This window comes from Cryptomeria japonica, chromosome 2 (genome assembly GCF_030272615.1).
Source record: "Cryptomeria japonica chromosome 2, Sugi_1.0, whole genome shotgun sequence".
NCBI classification, from domain to species: domain Eukaryota; kingdom Viridiplantae; phylum Streptophyta; class Pinopsida; order Cupressales; family Cupressaceae; genus Cryptomeria; species Cryptomeria japonica.
Window position 1 is genome coordinate 203,004,440 of NC_081406.1, and position 26,696 is coordinate 203,031,135.

General features: G+C 36.2%; 1 protein-coding gene across 1 annotated transcript in view; it reads right to left on the bottom strand.

Annotated features, from left to right (window-relative positions):
* LOC131046319 (uncharacterized) overlaps positions 1-19,348 on the bottom strand; it is a 94,457-nt gene extending 75,109 nt beyond the window's left edge. The window contains exons 1-3 of the mRNA XM_059213843.1: positions 19,244-19,348; positions 19,001-19,126; positions 18,835-18,904 (exon numbers count right to left, since the gene is read on the bottom strand). The gene's annotated coding sequence lies outside the window, so the exon portion shown is untranslated. The remainder of the gene's footprint in view (positions 1-18,834; positions 18,905-19,000; positions 19,127-19,243) is intronic.
* Between the last annotated feature and the right edge of the window lie 7,348 nt (positions 19,349-26,696).

Sequence of the window (26,696 nt, forward strand, 5' to 3'; positions counted from 1 at the left end):
TTCTTGTATTTGATTTACATCTTTTTCATAGCTAATTTTCAACTAAACCTAAAGAGTACTAAATTAACCTTATGCTCAGCCCCTCTTCCATCAAATTCTAGAGGTTCGACCAATTGAATCCAACTTCTTCTAAATGTAATTATTGTAAATAGGTTTTATTCCTAATTTGCATGCATAAACTTGTGAATCCTATTTCCACACATTACATTTTTGGTGAACTTGACATAGTCCTTGCATTAAATTTTGATTTTTAATTTTAGATCTAGTTTGTATACATTTTATTAATTTATATTTGCAATAATTTCTGAAATATATCATTTATGCACTTGAATTACATAAATTTAGAGGTCTAATTCGTAAAAACCTTAAATAATTTTGATGAAATTGACTTGTGGGTTGCATAATGTATGAATTATATGTTTAGATCTGATCATTATTGCATATTATTTTCATATTTAGAAGCATTTATTGTTCAAATCTATTGAATTTATATGGTACATTTTCTTTAATTAATTGGTTAATCAATCACTCTATTGGGAAATTATATTGTTTAATCATTTATTTTGCTTGCATGAGAGGCATTATGGGTATAAATCTATTTCATTAGCTTTACCCTCTTTGTGTATGAGTTTCATTACCCTTTGTCCCACATCCAACATCCCAATGAGAATTTATAGACTTATGGCTTCCCAAATGGGTATTGAGTTTGGGTTGACATACCTAACATTGTGGAGAACCACTCCCCTCGTGATTCTCATGAGAAGGATGAATCTTTAACTCAAGTGACTACTGATCAATTGGAGAAGCTTGACTATGAGTTGGATAGGATTCAACAATAGATGGGTCAAGAACACTTGAATAGTGAGGCAGTCCCCTTGATTTTGGTTGAGGAGAGTGATTTAAAGTGACGAACAAGGTGTGAATGTGTTGCATAGTATTTCTCATATTGGGGATAGTAATGTTATGCCAATAAAAAGTCATGTCGAAGTACTTATTTTTTCAAATTCTAAAAATCAAGATGAGCATTACATTCCTACATATTTGCCTAATGTGCCTACATATACATCTTGCATCATGGATACCTCTACACAAATTGTTAATGACACATGTTAGTCATGGGGTAAATCCTATCAATCAATACTCCTACATACCTCCTTTTGTTAGCCCTTCATTTGTTTCCCAACCATCTCATAAACCCATATATCATAATGTTCCACCTTCCTATTCTAAATCTCTACCCACCTATCATAATGTTACACCTCCATCACAAACTAGCATGTCCAATTCCAACTCATCCAGTGAAGCCACTATAAATAATTTAGCTCAAAGTGTTTCATCCTTACAACAACTGTTCCTACAATAGATACTACTGGGCCACTTTTAGATGACATTGTCCATACTCTTATCCCACAATACATGGATGTTCCCCATTTGGAGTTATACAATGGAAAAGGTGACCCCCAATCTCATGAAAATATTTTAAACTTTGTGTAGTGACTTCTCTCATGATCATATACCCATGGTAAAACTATTCACCTATACATTAAGAGATGAATATTTGCAATGGTTTTGTTTCTTTCCTCCACAATCAATTGATTCTTTTCATAAATTGTCTATTGCATTTGTACAACATTTTCAAAACAATATTGGTCATCAAATTAATTTAACTAATTTGATGCACTGTAAACAAGAAGTTGAAGAAAAAGTGACTAATTTCATTGGTAGATACAAACAAATGTATTCACAAATTGCTTATCATGTGCTTGATAGTGATGTTCAAATAATTTTTATGAATAATTTGCAAAATGATATTAGAGGTAATATTTTGTTTTTTGATTATGCTTCTTTCACACACTTATGCAAAGTGCTTCATAATTATCGGATTCAAGTGAGTCAATTTTAATCACCTGCATCAATGGCTCCAGTTGATAAGAATGAAGAAAATCAACATCAATCCTTTCTAAAGTTTCAAAAATAAAACAAGAATTTCATCAAGATCAATAACAATTATTCCAATCATATGGATACACAAGAGGGAGCTACAACATCAAGTGTGGTCCCTTTATCATCAATCTTTAAACGACATAATTTTACTCCTCTTTCTGAATCATTACATAGTAACATGCTTACTTTTTTTGCTAATGTGATGAAGCTTCCTCCCATCAAACCTATAGATACCTCTAAGCCTTTGCTAGCTTCCTTCAATCCCAAATCATTTTGTCAATACCATTGTCAAGTTGGCCATCATACTGAGAAGTGATATAAATTGAAGCATGTGATCTAAAATCTCATTGATTCCAACACTATAATCGTGGAGGGCGTGAATGATATAGGAAATAAATCAATGGAACCTCCTAATCAAAGGTTGCAAATATTCACCAATCCTTTGCCTTCTCATTCTACCAATGTTGTTGAGCCTACGAAACCTGATTACATGACTCCATATGATATATGCTTAGAAGCCAACGATGTTGTGAACCTTATTGAGCAACCTAAGCCTAAACCTGACCCTCATATCACCTTCGAATCAAGAGATTATTGATGCAGTTGATGGACCTTTATACATTACTACGAAAAATTAAAGGTAATCTCTAATAAGGAGTGCTCACCGATCCAGTACGTATGGTGAATGTTATTACTAAAGGAAAATATTTAAAACAATTATTATATAAAGATGGTTGTTAAGTCAACTTTCTTAAATGGAGAACTTGAGGAAGAGGTCTACATTGAATAGTTGGATGGGTTCAAACTATCAAAAGATCTGAATATAATTTTCAGATTGAAGAAGATATTGTATGGACTAAAGAAAACTCCTAGAGCTTGGTTTGCAAGGTTGCATAGATACTTGTTGCAGTAGAATTTCAGAAAAGGTACTATAGATAATAATATTTACTTTGAAATTGAAGGTGAGAGACTATTGCTTGTTTTGTGTATGTTGATGATATCATATTTAAAGGAGATGATAATATATGTAGGAAGTTCACAAAATAGATGCAGAAGTAATTTGAGATGTCTATGATAGATTAGCTATCACTTTTCCTTGGTTTTCAAGTCACTCAATCAGAATAGGGAATTATTATTTCTTAGACCAAGTATATCAAGGAGATGTTGAAGAAGTTTGAGATGGAGAATTCTAAACTAGTTGCAACTCCTGTGGCTACTCATTGTAAGCTAAACAAGGATGATGGATCTCATATGTTGATCAGAAAAGGTATAGATCGATAATTAGAGGATTATTGTATTTGACTTCTTCCAGACCGAATATTATGAAGGTTGTTTGATTGGTGGCTAGATATTAGGAGAGTCTTTTAAAATCAATAACATGATTGAATAGTGAAGAGGATATTTAGATATTTGAAAGGGACTCTAAATTATGGGTTATGGCATAAAAAGGATGATGATTTCACACTGAAAGAACATACAAATGTTGATCAGGTCGGGTGTGCAGCTAACAGAAGAAGTGCAACTGGTTGCACTTCTTTTTTGCAGGGACTAAATACACTACAGTACACTCATGTCATGTGGATGAAACAAAATCTAAAAGATATCAAGGTAGTGTATATGAAGCGATTCCTATTTTATGTGATAATACAAGTTCTATTAACATTTCAAAGAATCCAATAATGCATTCAAGGACTAATCATATTGCAATCCAATATCATTTCTTAAGAGAGAATGTTGCAAAGGAGGAAGTCAGATTGGACTATGTACCTAATAAATAATGATTACAAATATCTTTAAGTTAAGGCATTGGTAAAAGATACATTTGAATATCTTTGACATAAGTTGGGGGTCATTGCCCCTCCTTTTTAAAAATAGATGCATGTAGATGGTGTGTCTAACAAGGGGGGTTCTAAAGCTTATCTTTTTCTTATTATCATTACATTATGTGTTGTCATTGATGTTAAATCCTTTGGTCCAAATTAGGTTCAGATATGGTATGATGAGAAGAAGTGTTTGATTAAGGTATGTTGTATTCTTGGAGGTTTCCCAATTTTACCGGATGAGTTTGGTATCTCGGAAGATGTTTCTTAGTATTATCTTTGGGTTTGGATTGATCCGGAGCTCGAGGTTTTCGACCGGATATTGTATAACATGCAGATGAGTTTCGAGCCTAGCCTTGGTGATGTATGTAGCATGTTGATATGTTAGATGAGGAACGATGTAATATGGTCTACTTCTCATTCTTTCCCACCACCAGAATGTTTAGTGGAGACCTATTTTAGATCTTTCCCTTAGCCAACATTGAGAATTATGTTTTTTGGAGATAGTATATATAGGAATGTGATTTCATGAGTTGAGTAATAGTTTTTGTGTTGAAGACATGCAAGATTGAAGAAATCCAGTAGTTGTGTGAGTATAGTGTTGCGGATTGTTACCGAAAGAAGTTCCGATAGTGCAAACTATTTTTTTTTTGTGGTGGATTCTCTTTATCTTTCTTTCTTCTTTGGCAATGAACCTTTCAGGGTAGTGAGCCCACCAACAGTGAGCACCTTGGCACTGAGCCTTTCAGGGTAGTGAGCCCACCTGCAATGAGCACTTTGACAATGAGCCATCCTTTGTAAAAATCACCTTTACCAGTGTCACCTTAACCGGTGTTTATATATTGAGAATTAGCATTCTCTGTGGTTTTTCCCTTCTTGGGTTTTCCACGTAAATCCTAGTGTTTCTTGTGTCTAATCTATTTCATGCATGTGCTTTTATATTTTGTTAATTCTATTAATTACTCTAGATCTGTGAATTAAAATTAGAAGAAAATTTTATTGTCAACTAATTCACTCCCCCTCTCAGTTGGTCGGATATTCAACTTTGCTCCTAGATTGATATTTGCAACTTTTGCTTCTAGTAAATCTCCTCTTGGAGTTCCCATTCCTCCAATTCCATCATTACAATAGGTTTCTTTCTATACAAATCCTTTGATAAACCTTGATCTTTGAGTGGCGAGTTATGACATCTACTCGAGATTGGTCATTCACCTTTGTTGAGAACATGTTACCAAAACACAACCTATTCTACCTTTTAATCTTATACTTGACAAATTACATTTGCTTGACAAAGGAGTACATTGCAATACCATAAGTAGGCATCCCCTCATGCCACTAGTTTCGCACAAGGTCTTGAAGTGAAAAGCCCTGAAGCCACATAAGCTGAAACTTAAAGGATGGATTTTTTTAGACCCAAAAATGAGTAGCAGTAAACTTGATTGGCAAATGGTCAGATCCTTTCCAATTTGAAATCTCAGAGCTACTCACCCAATTATCACTCATCCAGTAACAAGAGAACAAAAATCTACCCAATCTCTTTTCAATAGCCTACTTTCCACATCTTCTATTATTCCAAGTGAATAAGCCATTGGTAGGATTAACATCAACTACCTTCAAGAACTCAATATTGATATTACCTCCCCTTCTCTCATCCCAACTAGCAACTACATTAAAATATCCTACCAAGTTCCAAGAGAACAAAGGGGCAAGAGAGAAAACATATCTGGCATTGAGACCAAATAAAATATTTTCTCAAAAAATTAGTTGGAGCATAAACATTAGTGAAGAGGAGAGTCACCAAATTCACAACTTGCAGCAACCATAGAGATAAAAGACCTACTATATATCCACCAAAGTGGGACAAGCTTACATGGATCCCAAAAGCAAGCCATACCCCTGAATTTCCCTTTGCCCCAATGCATTGACAATAAATTTGAGCTTAAATTTCGAACACCTTATTTATCATACCATCAATTGATAACTTAGTTTATTGAATAAAGACCACATCAAGAGAATGAGATCCAATCAACTCTTGAATAGCCTTTTGTCTAATGATGTTATTCAATCCCTTTACATTTCATGATAGGAAAATCATTTTTAAGATTGAGAAAAATGAGAATCAATGGTCTTCATGGAGCCAAACTCAGCTAAAGTCTCACTGATTAACTTCACCTTTTCTTGATCTTTCTTCCTAACCACCTTAGGAGGCTTCTCAAGAGAACCCTTTTTAATAACTTTTTGTTGTATTCCCAATATAGATAAGGTTCCCTTACATTAGCCAATATCCCGAGAATCTTTCTCTAAATTAGTTGCTAAACTATTGAAACTTGGACAATATTTCGCTTCCTTGCATCCACTTGTCCCCAACTCACCATAGGTCAACAAGGGGATATATATATCCACTTGAGAATCTAAACCTCCCTCCTATAAACTAAAAAGAATAATATTGTCCTTATCACCATCCATTTGGCTTGTCCCCATAAGTACCTGGCTAGTAGGCAAAGCTGTAATGGCCTCATCAAACTGATCTAAGTCATCCAAAGCATCAAATCTGTTAAATATCTCAACAAAATACCTATCTTTTAGAGTTATCTTATGTCATCTTCCCTTACGACAAGTTTTAACCGAGATGAAACCCTCTTTATCCCCCACCATGGGAGCTTTTCCTTTGTCCTGCTTGGGTGGTGGGTGAGACGATCCTTGGCTTGAAGACCCCGCAAAGTTATATTTGGGACACATTCTTTGTAAATGACCATATTCATGTTAGATTTGACATCTAAAAGGAAGAGTTTCATAGTCTAGTTGTTGGATCAAAGAAGTGGATCCTAGTTGAATTTCCATAAAATTTGGTAAAGGCTTGCTTAGATCAATTTCAATACAAACATGGGTATAAGTAATTACCCTTTTGTTCATAGTTTTTTTGTGATAGATCCATAGGTTTACAAAGCAATAAAGCAATTGAATGAAAAATGTCACACCTTCAGAACTCCAACAAAAACCATGGAAGTTGCACTCAAAAAGGTACCCTTGATAGCAATTCCTCTACAGGGTTAAACCTAACATATTGCGGCTTAATGAAAAGCCCAACTTGACTATAAAAATAAGGCCCTCCTTCAAAAGCCATATTTGCCAACATCACCTTTATTTCACCCTCAAGGTTCCCTGTGCGATGAGCCCACAATTCTAAAAAGGAAAGGGAAACCCTAATACCCATGAATTTGCACTTCAAAGCATGATTTATCATATAATTAACAAGCTCATCTATCATAACGAGTTTAATCACAAGCAAGAGCCTATGTTTAATTCTTGCAAGACACCCATTCACTCTCATAACACAAAAACCTCCATGTTGAGAGGCATTTATCCCAAAATCAATATTATTCAACCCCATGATAGAATGTTCTTACATGATAGGAGAAAAAATTCCTCAATCACTATATCCTTGAAAGGGAGACTCTATTGCAAAATTGAACCACTAAATAGAGCCATGCAATCCCTTAAGAAGAAAACACAAACCCCTAATACCCCCCTCACAAAAACCAAAAAAAAAACTCACACGACACCATCGACACCACCAACAAAAAGCAATCCCCCCACACCTTTAGACTACCACCAAACATAATCACAACATTTACAAATCTCCACAAGCCCCCAACGACTTCCCACCGCCAACCAACACAACCACAATAGTTAAAAAATCTCGCGAAGCCTCCCCACGCCTCCAGGCTACCACCCAACACAATCGCAATAGAGATACAAAATCCACACGCCCTAGTTAATAAAAGAAACCTTGTCCCCACTCGCAACTCCTACGCACAGTATCCATTTCCCCAAACAACCCCACACACCACACATTGACCAAAAAAAGGGATGCCTATGACATGGATGCCCTAGCCAACTCGCAAAGAACTATCGTATCGCTCATCCTCTACATTATTTGTCTAAACATTACCATCAAGGTAAATTTACGATAAGGAAGACAACTAGAATAAAATTCCTAAGAGAGAACTATTTAAATTGTGATCACTATAGATTTTCTATCTAGTGATGTTGTAATGTACCTTTTGTACTCTCTTCTTCTATATTTTGCCATTATCTATGATCATTTATTTTTACGAGAATCAAGAGAGAACTATTTAATTTGCGATCACTATAGATTTTTCTATCTAATGATGTCATAATGTGTTTTTTTTGTACTCTCTTCTTCTATATTTTGCCATTATATATGATAATTTATTTTAACGAGAATCAAGTTTCAACACAAAATGGCAATTTCTTAGCACTTCCACTACAAATTATTGACTTTGCTTAAATGAATTAAAAAACAACCATTGTGGAAGGCCAAATTTATTCATCTCTTCCTTTTTTTTATAATTAAAAAATATTAAATATTAGAATTGAATAGAGAATAATAATCTCTTGGTATTTCTAATCCAAATATTTTTAATTTATTCATCTCTTCTTATATTTTTAATTAATAAATTCTAAATATTAGAATTCAATTTTAGAATAATAATCTCTCGATATTTTTAATCTAAATATTTTTTTTAATAAATCAATATGATTTTATTTGGGACCCTTCCATAAATACAAATGCTATCAATAAATGCACAAAATATCCATAATCATTTAACCTTATAAAAAAATTATTAAACGATAATGCATCAAATGTGTTTGAGTAAACTAGAAAATAAGACAACCCCAAGATGGAGCGTAGAAGGAGGTTAGGGTTTGCAGGTGGCGGCAGATTTTGAACGTGAGAGCTGGAGAATGGCTCACGGTGCCTGGACAACCATCGGCCTTGGTTTCCACCTCGTGCTAACTAGTTCCAGCGGTATGGTTCAGATCAAAGAAGGGGGGATAGGGGCATTTTTGGCGATGCCTGCATTTCCTTTGAGCCAGAGAAGAATAAATGAGGCCATTCTAGGATTTTGAACTTCCCTAAGTGGAGTAAAAAGCAGACTGAGGAGCGGTTTTGGAAGAAAAAACCAGCAGCTACCAAGAAACCCATCACTGTGGAGGCACCGACGACGACGGAAAAGAGAACCATTAGCATTTGTATTGATTCAAAGGCTTGGAAGGAATTGGTTGAAGTTTTGTGCGCTAGATCCTTCTTCATGAGGTGGGGAGGAGATTGGCTTGCTTTTTCAAAGATAAGGAAATGGGTTGATGAGGAATGCGGGAGCCATTTTGAGATCAAAACCCTAACTAACAGCTTTTTCCTAATCATTGCTGGGTCAGAAGTGGAAAAAACTAGAATCATGTGTAATGGGTCTTTCATGATGAAGGGAGTAGGGTTCTACATTAAAGATTGGATCCCCAACTTTGACCCCCGACAAGCCTCCATTGAGGAAATCCCAGTATGGATTAGGTTGTACAACTTACCGCATGAGTATTGGAAGGAGGAAGTTTTCAAGATAATCTGTGACAAGCTAGGGAGATTCATCAAATCATATGAAGTCATTGATAAACTGGACTCATGCATGTATGCTCGGATCTGCATATTGTGGAAACCGCACCCCTTGCTCCCCAAGGCCATTGAAATCCGCTCCCCGGAAGGATTCTGGCGGTAAGAGATAGAAGTTGAAGAGATCATGGTGAAATGTAAGTCCTGTAAAGAGTGGGGGCATGAGGAATCTGAATGTATGGCAGGTCAGAAAGGAAAAGGCAGGGTTGACAAAGCACTGGAGGACCAGTTGGTAGCATCAACGAAATCTGCAAAGGTTGTGTCGGATGTCATGCTCACAGAATCAACTCCTGCCATCGATTCTGTTGTTTGTTCGGGCGCGACAAGCCTAAAATGTGATTTAGGAAGGGATCAATTGATAGTGTCCACGGATGTCACCAAAGATGCAATGGAGACTAAGTTGGTTGACCAATCCCTGGTCATTGTTTTTGTCGTAAGTTTAGATGTCGTAAATCTGAAAGGTGTTGAATGGGAGGCTGCATCGACACAAAGATTGCTCCTAGCAGGATATGATGGGGAGACCCACGCGGTTTCAACAAGTGGAGAAGTACTTAGAGGCGGTCTCATTCCAACGATTGGTTCGATATTAGTTTTGGACCCAGTTTTTAAACCTTTGGCTGGGGTAGGCGGTGTGGGATTTCCTTTTCCTCCCCCGTCCTCCCCTTAGGACTGGAAGGGAGGTACCTTTGGCTGGAATCATGGGGAGACTACCGGTGACCCTGATTTCTGACTCTGTTGTAGAGTTTGAAGAGTTAAGGGCGGGCAGGTTCAAAGATATTCATATCTCCCTGGTCAAGAGGATAATGAGAAATCCATGGAGATGGAATCTGGAGATGAAGATGATTTGAGTGATGATTCGTTGGGGTTGTCAGCAAAGGTAGGGGAGATGGACACAAGGACCATCAAACAAACCAAATCAAAGCCCAATAAGGCGACTAAAGGGAGTATGAGGGGAAGGAAAAATCGACAAAAGTTGCTAGAGGAAGCAGGCAATATGAAGGGACATACCAGACTTCTTAGATCAGGGAGAGACCTGTTCTCTCCTGGGCAACAATGAAATTCCTAACATGGAATGTCAGGGGTTGCAATGCCCCTGACAAGCGTCCCATGATAAAAAGAGGATTTGATTAGGCGAAACCAGAGGTAATTTGCATTCAGGAAACAAAGTTAGGTAGTGAAGAGGCGGCTAGGATACTTGGTGTTAGACAAAGGTGGTCTATTTTTTTGTCAATGCGGAGGGGGCTTCAGGTGGCCTGGGAATCTTATGGAACCCCCACAGTCTCAAGCTCTAGATACTGGCAGTTGGCAAAGGTAAGCTCACGGACTATTAATTTCTCAGGTTTCTTAATCAGTGTTTATGGCCCTATTAAAACATCAGATAAGTGCCAGCTCTGGGAGGAAATTACCAAGATTCTAGAGGATATTAGGTCGGCCATAACAATTGTAATGAGGGATTTCAATGCCACCCTTTCCCACTCAGACAAGCGAGGAGGGGTGAGAAGGATATGCAGGATCCAAATAGATTTTCAGATCTTTGTGGATTCTAATGCTTTGTTTGAAGTGGCTGCTAAAGGTGGGAACTTCACATGGACTAATAGGCGTTGGGGTTTCTCCAACATAGCAGATAAACTAGATAGGTTCTTTTTGGCAGGGGAATGGTGTTGGCAAATGCACACTCCAATGAAAAATTGTAGGTGATTGAAGGTATTGTCATTGAAGGCAACCTTACAATCCTGTGGCACCGGCATAGGCACAGGCATCGGCACAGACACAAGCACCGGCACTAGCACCGACAAAGATGTTTACCGGCACCCCAGCTGATAGGATTTTGTTTACTATATTTTGTATTTAATTGTAAAATCTTTTTGTAAAGCCGACAAGGCGAATTGTAATAGTACTCATATAAGTATGAGATCTTGTAAATCATTTATAAAAGCATATATGGAATGTAATAGGCAGGTGTGAATATTAAGGCAGATTTTGGAATAAGGTTTATGGAAGTTGTATGAGCTTAAATCGGTATTGAACTTGGCATAGAAGATGCTGAACCGAAGCAATACATGATATTGGATTTACATAATCCATTTTTGTAAGTCATTGGGACTTCCCTTTTGTATTTGAGTAGTGAGCCTTCCTGCATGTGCAGGCACCACATTTGTAAGTAATATTCACTTACTAGCTAGTGAGCGAATATTGTGGGTCACAAATCCTATCAAGGTTTTTCCCACACCGGGTTTCCTCGTTAAAAATATTGTGTTATGGTGGGCTTTCTATGTTGTGTTTACTGATCTTATTACTGCATTATCTCTGGTTTACCGGTACACTGTTTTGGCATACAATTCATTTAATAAGTTTAGAAAATCCATTAACCGATTAGATACTGATTCACCCCCCACTCTCAGTATATTTGGCATTCCTAACAAATGGAACCTGGCTCCCCTTGTTTTTGAGGTGAAAGTTTTGGCAATCTCTGGCTCGGATAATTTGTCGGTCTCACTAGTTTTGCAGAAGGATGGAGTTCCGCTCAGATGCCATTTTAAGGTGGAAAAGATGTGGTTAAGGGAGAAGGGCTTTAGAGATCAAGTTATTCAATGGTGGAAGGAGGCCCCTGTGGTTGAAGGTTTCTTGTCTTTTTAGTTCTTTAAGAAGTTAAGCTATGTCAAACAGAAACTGAAAAGCTGGAACATGACTGTATTTGGAAATATCCTTGAAGAGAAACGAAAGATTGAAGGAGAGTTGGGGGCTCTAAATTTGAAAGTCTTAGCAGAGGGAATGGATGAGGTGGACTACCTCATGGAGAAAGACCTTCTCAGTAGATATGGGGAAGTATTGCAAAGGGAAGAGATTTTTTGGAGGCAAAAATCGCACGATTGGATTAGAGCAGGAGACAGAAATACAAAATTCTTCCACAGTTTTGTGAAGGCTAAGAGAAGCCTTAATAGAATTTTATCTCTGCGTCTGAAGGATGGATCTTTGACGGATGATTATGATAGGATTAACCAAGTGGCTGTTGATTTTTTGGAAATTTATGGAACAAGAGCGGGATTGATCAGGTCAGAGTGAAAGAGGAGTTTTTGGCTGTGATCCCACAATTAGTTACTAGGGAGGACAATCGGATGTTTAAGGAGCCAGTCTCTCTGAAGGAATTGAAAGCAGCTATTTTTGGTCTTGGTGGGGAGAAAGCGTTGGGCCCGGACAACTTTCAAGCTTTCTTTTACCAGTATGTTTGGGATTTGTTAGGCGGTGAGTTGCTGGCGGTGGTTGAAGAGTCCAAGACTAGGGGATTTATCCTGAAAGAATTCAATAGTACTATGGTGGTGCTTATCCCAAAGAAAGATAAACAGGTGGGCTTTGAGGAATTCCGACCGATCTCGCTGTGCAATACTATTTACAAAATCATTTCAAAAGTTGTTGCTAATAGACTCAAATTGATCCTAGAAAAACTTATATCTTGTGAACCAAACGGCTTCACCCCGAGGAGGAACATTGTTGATGGGATTATTGTGGCTCATGAGGCGATACGCACGGCTATGAAGAGCAGATAGAGAAGAATGATGTTGAATCTCGACATCCGGAAAGCCTATGACAGAGTTGACAGGTCCTCTCTATTGGTTATGCTTGCTAAGTTTGGTTTCAGTAAATGTTGGATTAAGTGGATTTCTAGTATGATTATGCAGTTCAATGTTTCGGTAATAGTTAATGGCAACCCCCAAGGTTTTTTTCCTACCTCGCGGGGTATTCGCTAGGGGGATCCCATCTCCCCCTTTCTATTCATCTTGTTGGCAGGAGTTTTAGGCCGATTGATTGCAAGAAAGCGATCTCAAGGGATGTGGAAAGGCATTGAGATAGCTAGAGGGGTGGAACCGACTACACATTCTCAGTTTGTTGATGATACTTGCCTTTTTGGTGTGGCTTCCATGCAAGAAGAAACGATGATGAAACAAGTTCTTGATAGATATAGTTGGGCCACTGGACAGGAGGTCAATTGGCAAAATTCAGAGATATTCTTTTTTCACACAGAGGTGGGCACTCAGAGGGCCATTGCCAGACTCTTTGGCATCAAAATTGGACAGCTCCCAGGGAAGTTTCTTGGTATGCCGCTCTTTGTTGGAGCTGGTAAGACATAGATTTGGAAAGGGCTAATTAATGGTTGTAAAGAAAAAATGGAGGGTTGGAAAAGTAAATGGCTCATGTTAGCCGGTCGTATTTTAATGTTGAAATCAATAATCTCGGTAATGCCAATTTTCTCCATAGCTTGCTTCAAACTTCCAAGTATGATCATCAAGAACATTCAACAGAAAATGAGGAAATTCCTATGGAACGGTAACTAGGATCAAGACAAAATTCCTTTCATGGCTTGGGATAGAGTTTGTAAACTGAAAGGGTGCGGGGCTCCATGACTGGAAGTTAATCAATGAAGCTATGGGGGTGAAGTTGGTGTGGCAGATGTATAGTAGGTCAGAGCAGAGATGGGTACGAATTCTTCAAGCCAAGTACCTGGACAATGAAGATAGGAAGAGAATACTCACAGTTAAAAATCCCACTAGAGGATCTGCCCTTTGGAACTTTCTAATGAATTGTAGAAGCCTGGTTACCAATCACCTGACATGGCGAATAGGAGATGGTCATAAGGCTAGTTTTTGGTAGGATTCTTGGGACGGATGCCCATCCTTGGATGTCGAGGTTCCTCTGTGGATTGTTCAAAAGATCATCCAACAATGGGGAGACAAAGTGAGGGATTTTCTGGTCCCAGATTCATTCGATCTGGGACAGAAGATGACTTGGAAGGATCCTAGCAATTTGGATTTGGGGGAGGATGATCAAAGGACATTAAGGAATATCCTAGAAAGTAGAGAGGTTATGGGTTCCAGGGAGCAAGATGAAATCATTTGGTGTGGTGCGAAGAGTGGAATTTATTCTGTCAAGATGGGGTACGCCTTGTTGGAGGAAGATGTCAGGAAGGTAGATTGGGAAGCAAAGATATGTTGGAACAATGCTTGTCTGCCCAAAGCAAGTGCGTTCTCATGGCTGGTGGGTAACAACCGTATTTTGACTGGGGATAGACTTAAAAGAATGGGGTTTGTGGGTCCCTTCCATTGTGTGCTTTGTAAGGAGGAGGAAGATGTGGATCATCTTCTTCTGAGATGCGAATTTGCCCAGGAAGCATGGCGATTTGGGTTGCAGACGCTGAGTTGGAAGGGGCTGTTGGCAGGGAACCTGCGAGATTGGCTAGAATCGTGGCTAGTTTTGAACAATTCTTCAACTTTCGCTGCAATTTGGAAGGTCATGCCATCAACAGTATTGTGGGAAGTTTGGAAAGAATGGAATCGATGACTCTTTGAGGATAAAATAGAACCTATGGAGCAATTTCTGATCAGATTGGAGAGGGCAATTTCAAAATTAGTCTCTAATGTTGCTTCCTAGGGAAATTTAGCGAAGACCCCTTTCACTTAGTTTGATGCTAGTATCCTGGTGGGCTGGCCTTTGATCAAGTTCAGGCTTGCTAATGGGCTTTTGAGGGCTTATCCTCCTAGAGCTATTGAAAAAGTCATGTGTGGATGTCGCCAGACATGGGATGGATCAAAAACAACTTTTATAGGGCATCCAAGGGGAATCGTGGGATCTCCGGTGTAGGGGTCATTGCTCGAGATGAGAAAGGTAGTATTTTAGCACTTGGAGCAAAGAGATTGGTGGATGGCACTAACAATGAAGTTGAGTGTCAGACGACAATTGAAGCAATTCTTATGGAAATAAAATTGGAGGTGAAAAAACTACACCTTGAAGGGGACTCCCAGATAGTGGTGAATGGCATCACTAGGGGTAGGATGGATGCTTGGCACCTAGATAAACATATCAGAAGAATACATAACCTCCTGAATGGGTTTGAGGATTTTAAAGTATTGCATGTTTTAAGGGAAGTGAATGCAGAAGTTGATGTGCTCTCGAACGTAGGTGCAAATGGTTTCTTGGCTGAACATTTTAATTTCTTTGAAGACTTAAGGGATTTGGATCCCTTAGAGTTTGCATGAAGGAGCTTTGAGTATGAAAGGGGAACCTGAGAAGTTGTGAAGAGCTATGCATGAACCATTTTAGATATACATGTTGAGGGGTGGGGAAGGCTCACGTGGTTTGAGTACACCGCAACAACAAGAAGTTGAGAAATTGGTGGCGTAGGTGCAATGATGAGAGTGAATGGAACTTTGGATCTATTGGTGATGAGTGGTGTGAGGTGGTGTGTGCAGTGTAATAAATGGATGGGGAGGCAGCAGGTTGTGTCATTATGGTCCTCATTTTTTGGCACTGTGAAGAGGGTTGCAATTTCCCTTGCAAGCATTGTTTCTTGGTTGTGTGGCAGGGGAACGATGGAAGCAAATTTCTCGCTGCTCACTCTGGGCCAAATGCTTGCCTTTCGAGGCCCTATTTCAAGCCATCGCCTGAAGAATATTTTTAGGGTGGATGAGGATGAATTCTGGATGGTTGTTCATTTGATGTTTGGGGATGAATTCCTGGACATTGACTATCGCCCGTGAACTAACTTGGACGTATTATCCCTGTTTGTGGCACTGGCGCTGATGGTGGGAAGTTCAAGGGAGGAGGTGACGTGGGTGGTGTCTCTAGTGCTTAGACCAAAATGGTCGGGTGGCCTGGCGGAGTTGGTGGAACGTGTGGAGATTGGTGTAGGTTTGCGAATGGAGCAAGGGTCGTGGAGGCGCTTAGGCGGGTGAAATGATGTAGTGCAGCCTCTGGTGGTGTGGTCGGCCTCTCGCCCGGTTGAAACCCAGCTGGAGGATGCAAGGAAAGGGTGGCGGGATCTGTTGGACTTTGTGAGGAAGATGGGACTGACAGAGCAAGCGAAACTGTGCGGCAAGCAAACCCTGGTGAAGTCGCGGGCTCTGATTGGTGAAGATGGGCGGTCGTTGGTGTGTCACCAAATACCATGAAAGAGTGTGAAGATCGGGGAACACAGCGAGTTGCGTGGAGGACGACCGAGAACCACAACAAGTGTTGGGATGGCGCAGTCCCATGCAGGACCCAGTCATGCCATCCCCAAATTCCCTAGTGAGGAGGCCCTTGGCTGGTTCCGGTAGGTTGGTTTCTTAAGTAGGTCGTTGGTTTTTTTTTGTGGTTTTTCACTGATGTAAGGAATGTAGCCTTAGTGGTAGGCATAGCTAGTGTGGTTTTCTGTCTCAGGGTTCATTTTGAGTTTTGTAGGGGCGAGACCCCATATAGTCTTAAGATAGTGGAACGTTGCAGAGCAGTTGAATGCATGTAATTCTCCTTTCAAGCAATACAAATATTAAACCTGTTACTGATAAAAAAAAAGTAGAAAATAAGACATTAAATAGCACAAAAAAGATAGTTTGTGTTGCTAATAGCCAACTCGTAGCAACATAAAGTATAGACTTTATGTGGTAAATAATATGATCCCAAAAATTAGAATTGTGACCACATATCTCACTTGAAGACACATTAGGAAATAAATTGTTCAATTACACATCTATCCACAAAAAACTAAAATAGAACAATGGAAAGTTAAAGAATTATTTCATTTTAAATTATTTTTTATGAAAAACATCCTCTTTAAATATGAAAAAATTATGAATGACTAAGATAATGAAATAAGAAAAAATAATAATATAAAATAATAATAATAATAAATGTATAATTAAAAATTAATTTAAAAAATTATTAAAATATTTATATTAATAAAAATTAAAATTATATTTATTTAAAATTATTATTACGCGTAACACTAGAGTGACATCCATCCATCTATTTTTTCGTGTAATTTTAATGACTAGATAATGGATAATTTAAAAATAAGTTAAAGACTAAAATCTAAATTAAAAAGCAACTTTCTATTAAAATTATTTATAATGACTAGATATAAGAGATAATTTAAAGACTAAAATTAAATTAAAAAGAAACTTTCTACTACTATTATATATATATATATATATATATATATATATATATATATATATATATATTAAAGAAACAAATCTAAATTAAAAAGCAACTTTCTTTTATTATTATTATTATTATTTATTAAATGTAAAAACAATTATTTTTTAAATCTAGAATTAAAAAAAACTTCTAATTTAAAAAATTATGTTTTTAAATCTAGATTTAAAAGAAACTTCTATTTTTATTTTTTGCATGCAAATCATTTCATATTTTACAACATTTAAATCTATATTAAAATAAACTTCTAATTTAAAAAATTATGTTTTTAAATCTAGATTTAAAAGAAACTTCTATCTTTTTCATCCAAATTATTTCATATTTTAAATTAAGACTATATTCTAATTACGCGTAATACTACAGCACCCAGCTAAACCAAAATCTAAATTAAAAAACAACTTTCTATTATTATTATTTATTATGATTAAATAAAAAATAATTTAAAAATAAAATAAAGACTAAAATCTAAATTAAAAAGAATTATTATATATATATAATAATTATCTATTTTTCGATTCTTCCTTGGATTTTGATTACTGATTTGTGAGTTAGTCTAATTGATTTGACATGCTTAGTGATGTTGAAGGCGAAGTAACAATCCATTATTATGGATTGTGCAACGTTGTCTCGTCTTACTCGCCATGCATCGTCGTCTGTAAGACACCCCGGACTTGAAAACCCACAAGCGTGCATAATACCTAGTCCTATAGTCCACTTTTATTCCATAATAGCACAGGCGAAAACGACCGTGCTCTTCTTTTCCCGGGGCCACTACTGGTCTTAATCATTTGCCAAAGACGAAAAGTCAAATTAAATTAAATTAAAAATTAAAAAAATAGTAATACGGCATGCAGAAACCGAAAATTCCCACTAGCGGCAAATGGCTGTTGTTCCAGACTTCAATGATATCTACAGAGTACCAAGGTCTCAATCATGACTTACAAGTAAGTCCACTTTATCATGCTTATCGTGATAAAAAATTCTACTGTACAAGATTTTTCTTTTGACACCAGAGATTTCCAACAATTTCGAACATCACCTCAGGCCGTGCATCGCGTGGCTCAACCATTCACAATTTCCGAGCTTCGTCAGTGCTTTGTTGGCTCTAGCATGACGGCCATATTACTTTATTTACATTGACAAAGCACACAGAAAACTGCCATAAAATATTACTAATTTTTTGAAGATTGCATCTGTAAGCTAAAATTTAGCTGGCTATGGATTTTATTACAGCAGATTCGAAATAGTTTTATCAATTAATGAGTTTATTTTCACAGTTTCTTGATCTCGAGTTCCCAAGCAAACACCGCAATTAAAAATTTAGGGGAAGAACAATGATAAATTAAGCCTGTACATCAAATTAGAAGGTGACTGACTTGTACAAAGCGTGCATGTGTACTATACGCGACTGAATACCGCTGTATTTCCTGCCTAAGTTTTCAATTTCGTATTTCGTTTTAGTCCTGAAAGATTTTCATTTTCATTCTAATAATGTAGAGATACATAGAGCATTTTCTATTTGAAAACACAGAAATTTAGCTGAAATATAACAGATCCGGGCAAAAGAGGAAACAAGAGACTGCGTAAAACACCAGCAGATAAATAGAAGCAAAGGTCTTTAAATGCTGAGGAGCACACCTTTTATTTTGAAAGCGAAGATGCAGCCGACCTCAAATACTGTCTGAGTGAGTCTCCAAAGTTTCCAGATCTGTCGAACAGATCCCGGTAAAAGAGGAACAAAAGGACTGCTTAAAACACCAGCAGACAAAAAGAAGTAAAGGTCTTTAAATGCTGAAGAGCGCACCTTTTATTTTGAAAGCGAAGATGCAGCCGACCTCAAATATTGCCTAAAGGTCAAATATTGCCGAAGGGAGTCCCCAAAGTCTCCAGATCTGTCCAATTCCAACCGTTTCACGCCAGAGAAATTATTCTGCAAAATGAAGCAAAAAATTAAACGGCCGTGCCTCCTCTCCCGCGGAAAACATCTTCCTCACATAAAAGCCTAATAATTATGAAATCAAACTCCAACCAGAGCAGAAAACCGTACAATATAACCCTTCCGCGACCCTAATTCCTTACCCTTTCTGGTTTCTCTCACATTCAGATAACACCTCCCTAAGAAACTCCCCACACGCAGGCCTCCGGGAGCAAAAGAATATGCCAGACAACGTTTGAAATAAAAGGAAGCCACTAATACACGGGACTTTAAAGCTTGCCTCACGATATTTTACTTTACTCGTACTCCGGTTCGAACCCACGACTGTTAAGGTTTTCGACACGTGTATAATGCGTATTTATTGGTGCCGGAGGAAAGGATTACTATGCGCCGCTTTGAGTACACGTGGTGGCCTCTCGTTGCGTTAGTGACAGTTTGAATTAATTTTTTTATGATTATCGGTGCCGGCACATTTGAAAAGTGCGCTGACATGGCACTAATGGACAATTTAGACCAAACTCTTTCGAAAGGAGTTTTGTTTGGGATATAGTCTCGTAATTTATTTATTTTTAATATTGAATAAAGCCATTATATAAAGAATACGATATAGAAAGCTATAAAAGTAGCTAAAAATATCTGTCCAAACGTCAGTTAAAAAGACTGCAAAATATAACCAAAAACTAGGGGAAAGGACCCAGTAGTTGAGCATGTACCAAAAGTTATAAGCTATAAGCTGAAACACTATTTTGTTTTATTTATTTATTTTAATTTTAGTTTAATTACAAGCATTTTATGAATATTATTATTATATTGGATATTGGAGATGGTATTTATTTATTTTATTATTATAATGATATAATTTATATTTTTGTTTGTAGTTTTTTTTTTTTTTTAGTTTATATTATGAGAATGTCTTATTCTAATTGCATAGAAATAAGTTACCCTCATACACTATAACTTATGTATTGGTGCATCATAGGGGCTTGAGAGTCATTTCCTTCATCCCATCATATCTATATACATTTGCACGATGCCCCTACTAACACACACACAATGTCCATCATTTCAATCCAATGAATTAAGGCATCATTCACAAATCTTAAGCACTTCAAGGAGAACAATTTTAGGAATATTTTGATTTGGAACACTAAATAAATCTAAATTTGTGTTATATTCATCTAATGCATTTGCATGTCTAAGATCGTTGTCCTCAATCTTTCTTCCATAATTGTAATTTTGTTAGGAGAACTTGACCCTTATAATTTGATAACTTGATCAAGATACTTTTCAATACACCCCATGCTTACACTAAAGTTGATATTAAAGATAAGGGGAAATGTAGTCATCAAAATAATCCAAAGTTAAGAAGTTCATTTGTGGAAATCTTCATAAGCATTTTGATGACTCACATAATAAGTGCATGAAAATTGTATACAAAAGGGGGTCAAAAGTGACCACTTCTTTTTTTTTTTTTCTGAAATCAACTAAACTTGAATTTGGAGGAGTAATATGAGATTCATGAACTCAAAATTTGAAGATGCAACAAGAACAAGAAGTGCAGTATTCTGAATCTAGTTTCTAAACTACTAATTTTTTTCAAAAATAGATAAGATTGTGAGGATCAAATGTTTTGCACACACAAAAGTGTTCCCCTTTCTTCAGTAAATCATAACATAGTGTCTAGTGTGCACCTCTATTTTTTTAGTTGCATTTAATGTTTTGAAAAATCCCTTGGTAGAAATATAGTTAAGAGTGAGTATTCTAGAAGTTTTACAATTTTTGTAATTTTTTATTGAGTATTTTTTTTATGATTTTTCAAAGTGGGTACATCTTGGAAAAACATATCACTATGCATGCATGTCACATAACTTGCACCAAAATAATTGAAAATATATATATTTTTTAATGTGCAAAGAATGGAGTTTAGAACAAGCTTATATATATATTTTTTCAGATTTTGACAAGTAGGTCAAAAGTTATAAAGAAAAATGAGCACATGTATTTAAGATATATATATATATATATATATATATATATATATATATATATATATATATATATCGTTAGAAAGATAAGAATATGTGTGACATTTTTGTGATAAGTACAAGTTGAAAAATGAGAATGAATGTCAAAAATATGTCAAATGGGGGCAAGTAAATAGTCCAAGCCTTTACCCTCATTATCCAAACCTATTTACAAAGCAAAAAAGGAGAGAAATTTTTTGAATAAAAAACATGGCCTTGTTTTGTGAAACAAAAAATGCAAGCATGTTTTGTATTCCACATAACGTGAGCACGGTTTTTGAAATACAAAACAAAAGAACGATTCATGTTCAACATAACGTGGGTGTGTTTTGCGGAACGTGAAATATGATGTATTTCATGTTTTAGAAAATATGGTTGCATTTTGTGGAATATTATATATGATGTTTTATAAAACAACAAAATCTTCTCCACTCATTTTCTCACATCTCTCTCTAGCTAACTCTTCCTCTCTCTACCACTCCCCAAACCTCCTCTCTCTCTCTCTCTCTCTCTCTCTCTCTCTCTCTCCCCCCTCTCTTACCAACCCCCTCTCTACCTATCTCTAACCCCCCTCCCTACTATTGAACACTTTTAAATACTCGGGATGGAGGTGGATGAATCAACATTTATTAAAACTTAACCATTCATTCGCCATTCATTTCAATTATCATATGTGCAAAAGTAAGAAGTAGAAAGAAAAACATCAATCACACAATGACACGAAAATTTTATATGGAAAACCCAATTAGGGAAAAAACATGTTGGGAACTATCTCAAGCTATGAAAAACTGATTACAAATTTTTAAGCTCTAGGCCAAGGAAGCTCACTTCTCTTGATTTGGACTTGCAAGCTAGGCACACAACATTAGGGTAGGATACAATGGACTAGCAAAACATTGAAGATCACTTTTTCCAGACAAGATACAATAGATTTGATTACAAAGAGTGAATATTATTGAACAAAATAAAAGAACATCCTCTAAAATATAGATTACAGCTCATTGTGTTAAACATCTAAAAATGACTTCATCACTACTCAATCTATAATTGGGCACCTTTGCACTTACACCATACACAACTCCTCATACAACACATACAATCACTCAAAATCCTCCAAAAGATCTTATCCTTTATATATCATCCACACAAAGAAAGTACATCATTTAGGTCAGCCTAATTAGATGTAACATGTAGAGTATAAACAGACAACCCAAAAAATATTCTCCAAAGCAATGTGAAATGGAAACAAGATGTGTGAAGCATCACCCCATATTGGCACACCTTCCTAACAATCTCAAATCATTGCCTTCAACTCTGCATGCTACCACACAAACCAAAAATACCCAAGTTGGCTCCAAAGGATAGATTGATAAAGCAACCCAATCAAACATACTCAAGATATGGTGAGGTAAAAGCACAAACCTGTGTCACACTTTTATAGAGGCATCGACCAACATAACTAAAACAGTTTAACTTCGATCGCATAGAAGTGACATTTCTAAATTGAATTTTGAAATGATGTGAACTGATCAAATGTAGAATTATTAATAAAATTTATGTTTGTTATTTTTTAAAAAATTAGGAAAAAACCTGATATTTTTTTTATAAATTCAAAGACAAATTTTTCATTGTTGAAAAATACTAAAAATCAGGAGTTCTAGTCGGCACCACTAAAAAAAATGAAAAATGGACTTATTTTTTTCAGATTTTTTTTTTCCAAATAGAGAACATATATATGCAGTGTTTAAAAATAAAATAAAAATTGACATATTTTTCTCATTATAATATTTTGAAGTCCAACATAGATAAATTTGACAGTTTTCATTCGGCAGCACCTTTTGACTACTAAATTAATCATTATCCCCCAAAAAATACCCTTTTCGAGAAGATTCTCTCATCTAGTGTAAAATAATTTTTAAATTCTAATCAGCCTCTTTTTTAACATTAAAAAGCTACTCGCAATGTTTAATTAATAAAAAATATTAAAAATTGTCAACATAGTAAAAAAATTATATGACCGGATTCGTGACTTCAAGCTCTACAAAAGGGTATTTTTAGATTTTTGTAAAAAAATATTCTATTTGAAGAAAAATTGAGTAGAAGTGAGAAGTTTGAGAAATATAGAGTTTTTCACCATTTTTGTGCCTCATCACATGACACATAGGCTAGTCTGATCGGACTAACCTTAGTTATAACATTTTAAAAAAAATGTTTTTTTTTTAATGGAAGCATTTGAACGAAGGGGAGTCTGATTGAATTGAGTTTGGTTGAATTCCTGGCGCCATTTCGGTGCCACACAGGCACCACATGGAGCCACTCGGCCCAGGGGTAGTCCAGTCGGACTGCCCTCAATTGGCCCAAAGTGTGACACATCTCCATGCTTTTCCCTGGTGTGGACCTCCAAAACACTTGTGGATGCACAACATAGCATCACCTAACAATAACAATAGTACATCAGATAACCACAATACTAGAAACATCAAAAAGAAAAGGAATGCAAAGTGTTTTCATGCTTAAAATCATCATTGCTAAATAGGAAATAAGGATAATCATGAAATCCTTAACAATTAAATCAATCCTAAACATAAGTCAATAGAAATGAATTCATAAATGAAATGAATTAAATAATGGAATAATTGAAAAAACCCCTCAATTGCATTGCAGCTTCCATTGTACTTCTCATCTTCGTGGTATGGTGGCTCTCTTTGATATCGCACTAAGAACCTGCAAGTGGCACAAAGATTTCGAAGTTTGTGATTCTGATTGAAAAGGATAAATGATCTTGTATTTATAGATTTTTGGGTGAGATGGGGTGAGATTTGGGACTGAAGTGTTGATTGATAGTTGAACTCATTTGATTGATCAGTCAGCTCATTTTGATTGATTTGTTAAGTGGATTCATTGAAAAGATACCTCAATTGATTGACTAGATGATTCAGTTGATTAGCCAGTTGATTGGATTGATTGGGAAGAAGACTGAATAGATGAGTTAGTCAGAAAAGGTGATTTGGAGTGAAAAGGGGAGATTGAAGAGTTAATTGAATTAACTGATTCGATCAATCAGTCCTAATTTTCAACATGTGTTGTAGGACTTTTGAATTGAAATTCAATTTCATGTTTATTTAGATTTGAATTTGGATTTTTGAATGATGAAATGCACATGTGATTTATTGAAATGGGACCAAATTCAAATTTGGTTAAATTCAAATTTAAGAAATTGGAATTAGATGAAATTAGTTGAAATTCAAATTTGGGGAATGTTGATCCTTAAAATTTCTTTTAAAGGAAACAACCTTATGGGAAGTTCATTGAGTGGGGGACTTATTGTGCCTCAATGAACAACCTTCGGGATTTTAGAAGCCGACTATTCAATATTGATAGGAAAATGGGAAAAGGGAGAAAACAAGCATTAAAATGAAAGGCAATACACTATGATATAACTCTGCAACACAGTAAATCACAACTCTATAGCATAATTCAAAGGCTAAACATTTTTCGTAAACTTATGTACTCACTTTTGATTCACAAATAGTATAATACATCTTGAATATAACTATGAGTTTCAGATGAAATAGTTTCAAAACATGATTCATTTCAAAGAATTTGTATTTGGAATGATAAAAGCTTAACACGGATGTTAAATCTCAATCTGTTCATATTGACATAAAGCATAATGAAAAATGAAGAGTCTACAGAAAGGCAGAAGAACTGGCGCAATCCGTTAAAACCAAACACAAGCCAAATACTAAAGTCTGACCAAAATAAAACTCTACCCTTTTTTTTATGATTGTGAACCTCTAAACATCTATAACAATAAAAGGACCCCAAATATATAGCCCTATCAACAGGGCGCTGCTCTCTAGGCACCAACCTCAACATGCAACTTTATGTTTTCCTTTCCAAAACAAACTCCACGATGTGTCATGATGGTCTATATTCGCCACCATCTGTAAAAAGGTCATGAAGAAGACATGGAGTTTTGTTTGCACCATTCTTCGCCCAAAATCACCTTTATTCACCCAAAAGAAGATGCATGGTCAAGGTGTCACGTGGCGATCTCGAACTAATGTGAATAGGCCTAGGGAGCGCATATGAAAGATTAGGAGTGACACGTGTTAGAACGATGAGACTCGACTACGGAAGGAAAAGAGGCCTCCTTAAAATGCCCAAAAAGAGTGCCACGTGGCGAAGTGGATCAAGGCGTTTACTTTTGAAAAACGAGGGACCGCGAAAGGAAAAAAAAGTAGAAGCGGGTCCATGGAAATGAGTAAGACTCATTAACAGGGAATTGGAGGAATAAGTTAATGAATTAAATAATTTAAATGAAATTATCCAATCATTAGAAATAGAATTAATTAAAGATTATTTAATTAAGGGAATTAATAATAATTAACTAAATAATTAATATTTAACTAATATTTGAGATAGGGGGTTAATGATGAATTGATTAAAGGATAGAAATTGAATGATTAGTAATGTGAAAGGTGATGAATGAGTTAGTTCAGAAGAATAATTAGCTTAATTAAAGAATTATTTAACTAATAGGAAATTTAATTAATATATGATTAATGAGACATTTTTAGGTGTCTACATTTGCCTCTCTTTGAGACAATGTCGAAACGATGTTGTTTCAAAGAAAATGAAAAACAATTGTCCTAGTATTGCTCCGGTGATGCTTTAGGGTGTAAATATGTTGTTGGATATTGTTGGTCATTGTTTCTGCTAGGATATGTTGTTGTCATTGATGTCAACATATTCCTGTGATTTGCTTCGGTGATTGCATTTTGGGAAGATCTTATGTTCCGGTTTGTAGTGTTGTTTTGTTGATCACAATTTTGCAAAGTTCGGTATTTCCTCCACTATATTCCGGTGTCATCAGATCTTGTGCTAAGACTTTGGGATATTATTTGGGATGGTCTTGTGTATCTTAATTTCAGTTGGATCGTGATTTGGTGCTCCACAAGTTATCTTTCTTCATGGTAGTTGTTGATTGGTCATGTTCTTGAGCTTTCAGACATTGATCGATGAAGATTTGATAAGTGGTGTTAGTGCAGTTGTAATTGATGATTCTAACGTGCTTTCTAGTGTTTCCTAATTGCATCCTATTTTTTTTGGTGACCCGCATTGATCATTGCTAGATTTTTTGGTGGTTTCTATCAACCGGTGATGATTTTCGTGTTATGTGGTATTTTTGGTGGTGTAGCGTGCTGCGGTTGATCTTGGCATGATTTCCGATGCAGTTGTACGTTTAGGAATTCGATTTAGGTCCAAGTTATGTTATGTAAATCATTATATTGGTTTGGTGGTTGATCTTTTTATCATGTGTTGTAATTTTGTAATTAAGGGTTGAGGGTTTAGCTGACCTTATTATCAAGGTTGATGATTTGTATATATAGGTGATATATTCATGTAATTTAGGTGTTGATATTATTTTTGCATTATCAGAGAGAGGTTTATGTGTGAACAAGTGATATATCCTTCAATGTTGAGTTTGAGGTGAGATTGGTGTTGCAGGGCAAACATTTGTGCTTAACTGGAAT